This window comes from Dermacentor albipictus, chromosome 4 (genome assembly GCF_038994185.2).
Source record: "Dermacentor albipictus isolate Rhodes 1998 colony chromosome 4, USDA_Dalb.pri_finalv2, whole genome shotgun sequence".
Taxonomy (NCBI): Eukaryota; Metazoa; Arthropoda; class Arachnida; order Ixodida; family Ixodidae; genus Dermacentor; species Dermacentor albipictus.
In genome coordinates this window covers 92,052,961-92,064,464 of record NC_091824.1, presented here as the reverse complement: position 1 = coordinate 92,064,464, position 11,504 = coordinate 92,052,961, and the positions used below count along the sequence as shown (strand labels likewise).

General features: G+C 47.3%; 1 pseudogene; it reads left to right on the top strand.

Annotated features, from left to right (window-relative positions):
• Positions 1-3,272: 3,272 nt before the first annotated feature.
• Positions 3,273-3,347, top strand: LOC135897582 (U4 spliceosomal RNA; annotated as a pseudogene).
• Positions 3,348-11,504: the final 8,157 nt, after the last annotated feature.

The following is an 11,504-nucleotide window of genomic DNA, read 5'->3' as shown; positions in this document are numbered from 1 at the left end:
CATTGTGTGATGTAAAATCTGTGAGTCAAACGAGAATATGAAGAACCGAGAGGCTGGACGTTTTGCTTCGTCGCAATCGTACAATGAAGCAGTCGATGTAGCCATTTATGGACCAGAGAAAATATGGTCATTTAAACGCGATATCGTTAAGGGCCCCGTGTCGCAGAAAATTCGGTATCAGACCACGCTACGGCAAAAAGAACTTCGAATCAAATTTGGAACCATGCATGCCCAGCCACTCTTCTACCACCAAAGTTGCTCATACCTTGTCTTTCATTCTTTACAAACCTATTCCTTGGAATTTTCAGAACGGCAGCCCACAAACAAATGTAATAAAAAAAACACCGACAGCGCATGTATTTTGTGTTAGCTCTTCTCAGACTGAAATATTAAAAGTGCGAAGCAATAATAACAGCAGATCGACACACGCAAGAGGCCGCGTTTCTACCAGAAAGCTTGCCTTCGTGCACAGCGTTCGCCGTCCCCGTTTCCCGCTAAACGTTACGGTTACGTAAGCTGCAGTTGCCGGGAAGCATGAAGTGCAGTCTTTGAATGCTATCGTGTTCCACTCTTAAACGCGAAGCTTAAGCGTCCTCGAAACTATTATTATTATTATTATTATTATTATTATTATTATTATTATTATTATTTTAACAAATGAGAAAGCATCGAGCTCCTTTTTTGAGTAACCTTATTCTTCCATATGCTAGTTCCTGTCCCTCGCGTCTGCCTGAAAGGGCGCCAAATGCGGTCCCAAAGCTTTGCGAAGGCAGAATATTCAGTGTCACCGATGCCGTTATGAGGATAACACAATGCGAAGGAAACAGGGGAATCGTGACAACAAAGTAGCCTAGTCTCGAGGACGAAGGGTGGGCTGATGCCTCTTACGTATAGGAATAGCGGGCTTCCAGAATTCAGCGGTTTAGCTATATAATGTTCGACGTCACTCTTACAAGTCGTTCATTGTACCAGTAAGGTCGTAACAAGGAAGCTAACAACAACGAACTCAATACAGCGCACCTCGCACCCGAGCGCACGAGAGCGGAAAGATTTGCTGTCTCGCGTCGACTTCTAGGGCCAGCTCGACTGGAACAGGAGAGCGCGCTGGGCGACCCAACCACACGCACGCGTTTCAGCGCGGCCGCACGCGTCGCAGCGCGTCTGGGCGCGTACGGCGTCAGGCGCGGGGGCTGCGTCGCGTGTCGACGCGCGGCGGCGTAAGGCTCGTGGGGTCCTGGGCGGAGTGCTCCACCGACGACCGAGGCCTCGCGGCGGGGAGTGGAGTGGTGTTAATTTATTTATTTATTCATACGGCAGGCCAACATACTGGCCCATGCAGGAGGGGTAATACAGTTGACAAGGTAATAACAATGCAACAAAGATAATAAAAAAATGTATATATAAACAGTGCATGAAAATAATGCATCCCATAGCCACGTTACAAAAATCACAATGCTTCCCGTAGCACAGTAACTACAACAATATAATCGCACATTTGAAATTATATGTGGATCAAAACGCTGTGTCAAACAACAATCGGACACTAAACATAACTAAATATAGGCAATTTCACATATCAAAACGAGAAAAATGTTGAAAAAAAAATTGTGTTTATTTTTACGCAATAAAGTTTCTCTCTCTCTTTCTCTTGTGTAGAGACATTCCTTCTATTTTTGTACGCACGGTTTCCCATGTGACATATTTTAGGTAAATAAATGAATGCGCGCGGGCGTTACCCTAAAGAAACTGCGGAATTACTCCTTGGAAGTATCTGTTTATAATAACCCGCTATAGCAGTCGCCAGGCCGGTCTTTCATCGTGCCAGCACCTCTAAGCACTTCCTGTCGTGTGGCTTTTTTGACCCTTGGACACATTGACAGCAGGTGACGAGAAACCGCCGTAGGCTCAGACGCAGAGCCCTTAGGACTCTTCACAGGGTCCTCGCGTGGCGATATTGTGGTAAGTCCTCCCCGCTATAATTGGCTTTGGGGCGTTTAGTTTATTTTAGTATTTAAAACACGAAGCTAGAGTTCTTGTAACCCTCGAGCATCGAGCATGTGTTTTTGCGTTATAGCCGCAAATGATTTATGTATACCTTAGGAACGAAAAACAAAAACAATTAGTTCTGTCTTATAGAGCAAAACGCGAAACTACACAAGAAGAGTGCACCTATTACATCCTACTACGTCCTAATCAGGCGCCTTGTGTAAAATACGAGACGTTCTTAGTTTATGAGTGCCCATGAGACAATCCAAGGACGCAGAAGAGCTCAGTGACTGACTCAAAGACGCAAGTTAGATGTATTTGTAACTTTCATTTGTATTTCATTATAAAAAAAGGAGTACGTACGGGTATGCGCAATAAACTTCGGTTACCTTTCCTAACCGCAGAAATATAGATACAGGTATAGATATATATAGCTTCGCTAAATGATTTCTGTTTTTTTTAAGGAGGCGCACAATATTTGCGTTTTCCAATTTCCTGATCTTTCGTACTCAGTGTAAAGCCTAAGATAGTTTCAATCTCTTAAACTCACACGAAAGAAGGCAGAACCACAGCGCGATATCACAACGCGAGACGCCCATCTGCGCTAGTCAGCGCCGCGTCGTGCAGCGCTGATTACAAAGGCTCGTCAGACAAAAGGGTGCGCCAACGACGCGTTAATTACTGAACGGAGGCGGGTGAAGCGAAGGCCATAAAAGTAAATGCACAGGGAAAAAGAAGACCATAGCGAACGCGCGGTACGGTTACCAAGCGGGGCTAATTACGCGTCACGGGCGTTGTGGACCGTTAATAAAGCCGCGCCGGTCCGCGATCGAAATCCTTGAAGCGCTGACTGCGGAAAGTCAAGTCGGCGGCGACTTTGACGTCGCAGCTCGGGCAGCCGTCGACGTCGCCTTCCTATTTGAGCTCGGCGTCCGCGCCGGCGATTAGAAATTGCTTCGCTGGCCGCGGCGACACCTTTGCGTGACGCGCCGCCGGGCGCTAATGCAGGTGCGCCGATGTTGCCAAACGCTCCGCAAAGGCTCCTATAGGGAAGAGCCGGGATGAAACGATTCCCCGACGCAGCTGGCGCCTAACAGCGCTCCCCGGCCACACACGCCGAAGGAAGCACGACGTGTAGCCTGATTTGCCGTCAGAAACAAACGGCTTCCCCATGCTTGATAAAGTCTTCCTTGGCTGTTCAAACTTTCTTGTTCCGCTGTTACGGATTGCTACGCGTCAGTATTTGAAAAGAAGATGGGCAACGACGCAGTGACAGTATGTACTTCAGCTTTGCGCTGAGGTAGTGTCGCATCCATTGAACTTCTTACCGAGGAGCGACTATTGCAAGTTGAAAAAAAAAAGTTTGTGTTCTTGCAACAGGAAAAGTAAAGAAGCGCGACTTGAGAAAAAAAAAAGAATTATCACACTGGCGTAACCGTGATGAAAAGTTGGCTGCAAGAAGCACGCAAGCTATGAAAGAATGAATAAATTGCCGTCTTTTACTTGGTGTACTAGTAAGTGCACGTAGAAGTCAGGTGACAGAAGAATGCACCCTGTGACGCGTCTAGTACAGTTTGTGGCCTTAAAACCGTACGCGTGTTATGGTGGTGGTGGTGGTGGTGGTGATGTTGAAGCAGGCGGGGTTAGCCTGGCATAAATAGCCGGCAATTGTTCCGCCTGATCCTCCTTCGATTTCAGATCAGTGGTGTGTCACCAGGTGTCGATGAGGCCCGAGTCTCGCAGGAAGGCTATCAGAAGTCGTTGCGCTCTCTTCCTCAATGCCGTGGGCCCTCCGGGGAAAACAACATCTTCAAAGGTCCTGTGCGTGAGACCGCTTTTTTGTAGGTTGTCAACCATTACTTTTCGTTCCGTGTCAAACTGAGGGCACAGCCAAATGAAATGTTCGATGTCGCCAATGTCACCACAGAAAACACAGAGTGGGGAAGCGCGAAGCCCAGTCTTGAATAACCAAGCTGGGGTGTACGCGGAGTCGGTCCTGATGCGGTATAAAAGCGTCGCTTGTTCACGTGTAAATCCATGAGTCACACAGGATTCGTGTGGATTCCTGAACATCTCTCTAAAGTGAAGGCGGATTGCACCCTTAGGGTTTCGAAAAGCTTTTGGAGCTTTCACTTTTGGGACAGATGTCAGCGCTAGGCGTGCCAGAGCGTCAGCTTCCTCGTTCCCATCAATTCCTACGTGTGATGGAATCCACTGAAACCTTATGTTAAATCCTTTGCTCGTTAGGTCGTCGATCAGTGCCAGAGACTGCCTTGTAAATTTCTCTAGAGGTAGGCCCCGATGTAATCTCTGCAATGCTGACTTGGAACTTGACTTTTCTGCACGACATCTCGTGCAGAAAAGGCCCGTAGTTTCCGCAAAGCCGCGGTGATTGCGGCACTTTCGACTGTTGTAGAGGAAACTACGCGATCCAGTCGGCCAGACCATGACACATCAAGGGATGGTATGCAGAATGCCGCTGCACAGCTATCTGTTTGTGCGCACACCGAACCGTCTGTGTACACTTGTAGATGGCTTTGAAACACAGTGCTCAAGTGGTCCAGCACAATGAACTTGGCTTCGGCAGTTGAAATGGTGCGTTTCGTCGGTAGGTGGGGTACATTGAGGCTGCAGGTAACGTCCGGAAAAGACCATGGCGGGTCAAGGCGACTTCGTTTAGGCCATTCCAATCCTAAAAATCGGAAGGTGTTCAGCGCCGCATGGAAATGTGAGCGAGTTCTTGCTCTTAGCCGCCGGACATGTGATACGCGCTTTGTTCACGGCACTACGTTCCCACGTTGCGAAGATGCCTGCTAGTTCGACGAAGGATATGCTGGAAGCAGTGCTGGCTCTTGAGTCAGTAATACTCTGCTCTACTTCCACATACACTCAATAGCATAATGGCAATGTCTCGCCCACTTGGTCCATTCCGTCGTCCAAAAGTGCCCTTAATAATGCAATGGCACTGCGCCGGTATTCTACAGCGTCTTTCTGAACTCAGCCTTTTCCTTCGAGACATACCTATACCAATTCTAGCCCTCTCGGAGGCCGGTCTCCCAAATGGAAGGACGATCCCAGGGTACATCAGACGCGTGTTATGTGCCGAGACCACACAGATCAGGTCGCAGACGATGCTTTCAAACATCCGGAATCTGAACAAACCAGTGGCGGCACACAAGTAGCCTGCAAGGCAGAATCTGCTTCGCAAGGATCGTGTCCTTAAGTTTACTCCTTTTGGGGAACTTTGTTGTGGAGGATCGCTTGCGATTCCGCTATAGGTGATGCCCATTTTACTGCGATTGCAATTACATGGGCACTCCAGGCGCATTGTTGCCGTCGCCGTTGCCGTGATGTTCCGTATAAAGTTCAAGGCCGATAACATCGTCGCCGCGCGTCTTGTGTTGCATGTGCGAGCGAAAGCACGCGAGTGTGCCGACGATCGCGGCTCAGTCTGGCGCGCTCGAAGGCAGAAAGCGGAGAGCAAGCGCGCCGTTTTCCGTAGCGCGAAAGGCAGTGGGGTGATGGAAGGGAGTGGGGAGGCGTCGTGCTCCGGCAGCAACTGGTCACATCGCGACCGGGCACAAGGGGAACTGGCGATAGCGACACGATCTCGCGCACCAAATATAGAGGGAAGCGGGGAGGCAGCATGGGAGGGAGTGGGCGGCTTCGACTCTACCAACAAGTGCGTACTTTGCACGGGCGCTCGTGGTCGCGCACCGTATCTTGAAAGGGATCTGCAGACGGCTCATACCTTCGTGCGCGCTGTGTTCTCGCCGCTCTCGCGTTGAAGGGATAGACCGGTCGCTGCTGCTGCTGCGCTTGCTGACACCAGCGATGAGCGAGTCTTCGTGCTCATCGAGTGTGATGTGTTCATGTTTGCTTGTGCGCGCTGACGCCATGCTTGTTCAGTTAGTAAGCGAATGTTTCCAAGTTAATATGGCCGATAAAACTACTATCCTTACTTCGTATAGCTGTCTACTAATTTGTTATCGGAATCGATGCACTGTTTTCCGGGTGAAGCTGCTACTTTTTTGAACCTTGCCATTTTCTTTAGAACTCTTCTACAGTTCTCTAAAGAAGACATTCATTTGTTCTACTCCGCGTGCTATGCGTTCATAAGCGGATACGAAGAAGCGTTGCCGGTGGCGGTTCACGCAAATGCTGCGGCACTCGAAGTAAATTGAGTTATCGTATTATACCTCTTTACTCAAATGAAACGTCACTTCCGCTGAGACGGTGAGACGGCGTCATCGAGGCCGCAGCAAAGGTGCGACTGAACGAATTGGATTGGATTGGAGACAACTTTATTTATGCCTGCAGTTGGGCACGCGCGCGCCCCTACAAGGGCTGGCCCTTAGTATATCTTATAAGAGAAGTTAAGGCTCCTGAATCCTGACGTTATAACGTCTTGAGGGATTGCGTGCATCACTTTCGATATTCAACGATGCTAAAGAGCTCGTACGTGCATATTCGTTGGAGAAAGAAGAACGAGGCAATTTGGAATGTCACTCCTTGTTCTCTACAAAACCTACTCTGCTGAAGAATTTGGCAGACTCGTTTGGGGAGTCGAAAAAGGGTGCCCGGACGGATTTATTTTAAGCTTAACAAAACGTTGACTGTCAGATCCAATCAACGAAGCGCAACTTCATGTTGCTCTCTGTTCTTTCGTCACTTTAGCTGCAGTGTTTCCCACTTATGCGTTATTCATTACAACCACAACCTTTGAAACTTGCCAAATCATTACTTTGTAGTTAGGTGGTTCTAACAAAACAAAAATTAGGACGTTGCGGAGGGTCGGAAGCCGAACAACAATAAAAAGAAAGAGAACTTGTACCATTACTTGGGCCAATATAAATGGAGGTATTAACATTCGCGAGCCATGGTGAGATAAATAGTCAATCCTGCCTGCGAATATATATATATATATATATATATATATATATATATATATATATATATATATATATATATATATATAACTTTTTTTCATTTATGTTGGCCCAGCATCACGGGAATGTTCAGAGAGAGAGAGAGTACCGGGCTAGGGGCAGCACGGTAATTCTGATTTGGCCAAATCATTCAGAGAGGTGCTTGTGTCCTCAAACATAGCGTGATGGTCTAAACCAACTAGGCCCATCCGTTGTCCTCAAAGTGCCGCACACTTTCGTACGTCTACAGAAGCCCACGAAACGTAAGTGTTACACGAAGATATAAAATAAAACAATATCACGAGAGAATGAAAAGCGAGGCTTTGACCTGAAATAAACGAAGAAATATGGCCACGAATATTCGCAAATGAATAAAAAGAAATGTGCTAACCTCGAAAAGTTCCCAAAGAGAGTACTGCCTAAAAATAGAGCATCCTTCGCAAGCTTTTCCCCCAACGTAATGAGCTTGTATGATGTGTCTTTTCAAAAATGACTTCAAAAATCTTATTTCCTTTTTTTTTGTGGCTCCGGCCATTCAACTTCATACTCAAAGGTATGCGTGCAGCGTACTTTCATTGCTTTCGCCTTGATAGACGCTCGGTGTTTCCTACGCTGTTTTACTCTCTCTTACTGCGTCGGAGCTCGCAACGAAGTTCTACTTATTCGCTTGGAAACCTGAGTGTTCGTTTTCTTGCTCTCAATTCAGGTACTGCCTAAGCGGCCCATTTTTGAGCAAACTGTGTCCTACGAATATTCTCGCAGAAATGAACTGAGCTGCTGGCAAGAAGAAAAAGAAGAAAGAAACGAAAAAAGGAAAAAAAAGAAAAAAAAAACACTCGACTGTAGAAAATTGTTTTGAGAGAAAACGAGCTGTAGGCGGCCCGGATTTTGGGACGGTTTAGAGAGACATCTGATACGGGGACATTCTTGCTGCATCGGGTACGTCTCCGCATGTCCTTGCCGTAGGTCTTTGTTGTGGAAAAAAGTTTCACGACGATCATAATCGCGTAGGCATTAGAACTAGAAAATGAATATGTTGACGAAATTTCTAAGAGAACGGAGAAAGCGCCTGAATAAAGAAACAACAACATCAAAACGAAAGACGCAAGAGATTACATGAAATTTGTTTATGCGGCGGGGAGCATGGAATGATGTCATCCGCGTAAGCGGTGCGACTTTGCCGGTATTGCAAGAGCTCCGAGATCGGCCGCGCACAAAGTGCACCATCTGAGCGAGCATTTCAGGGTAAAGGAAGGAAAATCAACTTGGAAAATATATCTGCCTAACAGTGGTGACCCAATGCGTTTAGGCAGGGCAGAAGAAAACGAGATGCTTATATTGAGCAAGAGAAGGGCACAGAGGGCTGGTTCAATTCGTAGTACAGTTTCAGCAGGAACCGTAAGACACTTTTTTTTTCCGCCGAGTACGCTAAGTCACCCTCCAACTGTATTTGCTACTAGCATTACAGCGACGTTCACATTGAAACGCTCCAACAAGCGGTAAAGGAATTGAGATACCCGTTAAATCAAAATCACAAAACTAAATTAAATCCTCGGGGTTTTCCCTGCCAAAACATGGATAAGATAATGAGGTACGCCGTAAAGGGGGGGGGGGGAGAGGGGGGTTAGTACTGCGGATTAAGTTTGGCCACTTGGGGACCTAACGCACACCAAATGCACGGTACACGGGCCTTTTTGTATTCCGCCCCACATCGCGATTTGAACCCGCGCCTTCGGGCTTAGCACTGCAACGCCAAAGCAAGGGCGCCACCACGGCGGGTACTCGCGCAATTGTCCCTGTGTATAGTGTCCCCCCACGCGCACTCAGTGCTTACTCTCTCCCTTTCTTCTTATTTATGTTCTTCTTTCCCCCACCCCCAGTGTAAGATACCAAACAGGGTTCTCTTCTGGTGGACCTTCTTGCCTTTCCTGTCGTTGCTCTCTCTCTCTCCAATACTTCCATCTTTCCTTTCTTACACTCCCCACGGCATCGCTTATATTAAGCCTGCTCACCTTTCGGGGAGCAGGCTTGATGTTGTCCTTCGCCTAATCAGCTTTCTTCCTGCGTTTCCGGGTCTCCCTTCCTTCGTCCTTACCGCACTCGAAGAAAGCAAAGGAAAATAGAAGATAGAAATGCAAAGAAAAAGAGCGAACGAAAAGCGCTGACATCGCTAAAACGGAAAAAGAAGAAAAGAAAAAGAAGAAAACAAAAAGAAAGAGAGACGCTCTGTCGCACTTTCTGAAATCACATATTAGTTGAACAAATCTTAGAATTCTTGAAAGCGTATACAGAAAGCTTCTGTGAACGAAAATAAAATTCACAAAAAAACGAAATCAAACAAAAACTAGGGTGCACTAGCCGTATACACGTTGCTGGGTCACAACCTGGCCGCAGTGCTTTAATTAACCATATCTTCGACGAAGTGTTACAGGACGCCGTCCTGACGGATAACCATCCCCTTCATCGCTAAACATTTTCTTAAGGTCTTAGCCGCCACGTGCTAATTAGGGGCTCTTTTGTTGTCTGCCTGCGTCTCTCACGAAACAGGAGAGGGGCAAGGTAACTGCAGTCTTGTAAACCTACCGAGCTCATGCCGGCGTCCTTTTACTTCAAGTTGAAAGGACTTTGCCTCCGTTTCCAAAATTAGCTTTCAGCTCTCAACCAGTGGTTCCGGGCTCAAAGCAAGGCTCTTCCGGGTATTCGCCTACGTGGCGCTAGTACTCATTATAGGCACGCTGATGCTTTTAACACGGGGGAGCTGCGTGTTTTCAGTAGGCAGGCATTTTCTATGGCAGTCTGTCAAGATTTCAATACCTTGGTGCGACAGGGCCAGTGAAAAGCTCCAATTTTTCTCCGTCTATCCATTTATTTGAGCAGTCCTCGTCATCATCATCATGTCGCAAGGCCACCTCCTAAACCACAGGGTGTAGAAAAAAAAAGAATTAGTGTTTTTTTTTTCAACGCTTACACTGGGAATTGACCGATTGCGTCTGCGGTGATGTGCAGATGGCTAAAGGGCGCACTAACCAGTACCCAATGACGCGTTTTTTTTCTTTCTTTACTACGTTGGAGTGAAGAGCAGTATAGAAAAAAACAATTATAGGCAGTTTCTCCCGAAGGGTGAAGCAGTCAATGCAACAGCAAGGTTTATCATTTCCCCGCTGAAGTTTCTCAAACGCGTTGGCTAAAAAATACGCGCTGTCGACAATGTCATTGGTGGAAGACCTGATTTCCTTACCGCGCGCCATTATCTGCACGCGTGTCTGTCATAGGTGATCTTGTGCGATCTCCTTTATCATAGCGTGAGACTACCCAACATCAACGGCATAGCCACCGAAGCCTTTAGGGCACGTTGTCCGCCTCCCTTCTCACCATCTTGTTTCTTTACTTGCAGAGTGGTCACGCACAACTTTCAGTCGTACAATTGCTCCCCATCGTACTTCGTAGCCATCGAAATACATGCCCGCAGTAAGACTATTCCCGCCGTTGTGCTGGCTGCACAAACCTGAAATACGCCTCACCATACCAATCACTTGAGCTACATGTATACGCTAAAACTTTAGTTATTACACCACACACAATTCGCAGGATTGTAACGCAACGTGCGTATCACTTAACCTTATGAATTCAGCTGTCCTCAGTGTCCGGTTGTAGGCGTCATGGGCAGCGCGACGCGGCGTCTTTCTTTTCATCCCGTAACCCGCTTTACCCCTGCTTTTGATAGCAAACCTACGCAGGACCGATAAGGAGCCCGCCTCCTTACTTTCCTCCTCCTTCTTTACGCACAATTCACTTTCTACCTCGTTTTAAGAAATTTCTGTGAACCACCATATAACACGTTTAGGCAACTTACCTCGCGTATATCCTATGGCGCTGTATATAATTCGCGACAGGAATCCTGGAATGCCGCAAAGCACTAGAAGCTGCGCTATCACGCAACCTAGGCCCTCGGCAACTTATGCGAGGATCTGGCGAAGACACGCGGACTCTCAGTCTGGTGGCAGCTCTTCGCGCATGACGAAGACTACGCTTTGCGCAACTTAATGAAAATGTTACTCTCGAGAAGACCATGGCGCCCGCAGTTAGACGCTGCTGCTGCCGTATTGTAAGCGAGTTGAAATGCCAGAGTGATCACTGGAGTTTACCCACCTTTTTTATTTGTTTTTTAGCGTATTTTATTTGCCACGTTGCCCCGTGATATACGTGTATTACTGAGACAATATTCGCCACAATACTCCAGCCAAACGGAAGCGAAAAGAAGCCGTGGATGAGGGAGAAGAGATGGCGAGACACCAAACAGAAACAAGAATAGCAAGTTAAGACGAAGAGAAAAGAAATATACGCGAGGAATCTCCTCTTAAAAACAAAAACAAAAACAAAAACGGAAACGTAAGTAAAGAAGCGAAGGAAGGTTGTGGGCGGAAGGAAGAAGTCGAGGCTGAACAGGAATGACACACGGCAGTGGCATTACCTTCCAATTTATCTGCCATCCGTGGAGACTCGTGGCTACGTGATTCCCTTAAGCTTTCCTCTCGCAGGTGGCGCTCTGCAAGGTGCGCCTTCCGCGAACTTTAAGCGGAAGCCCGAAGA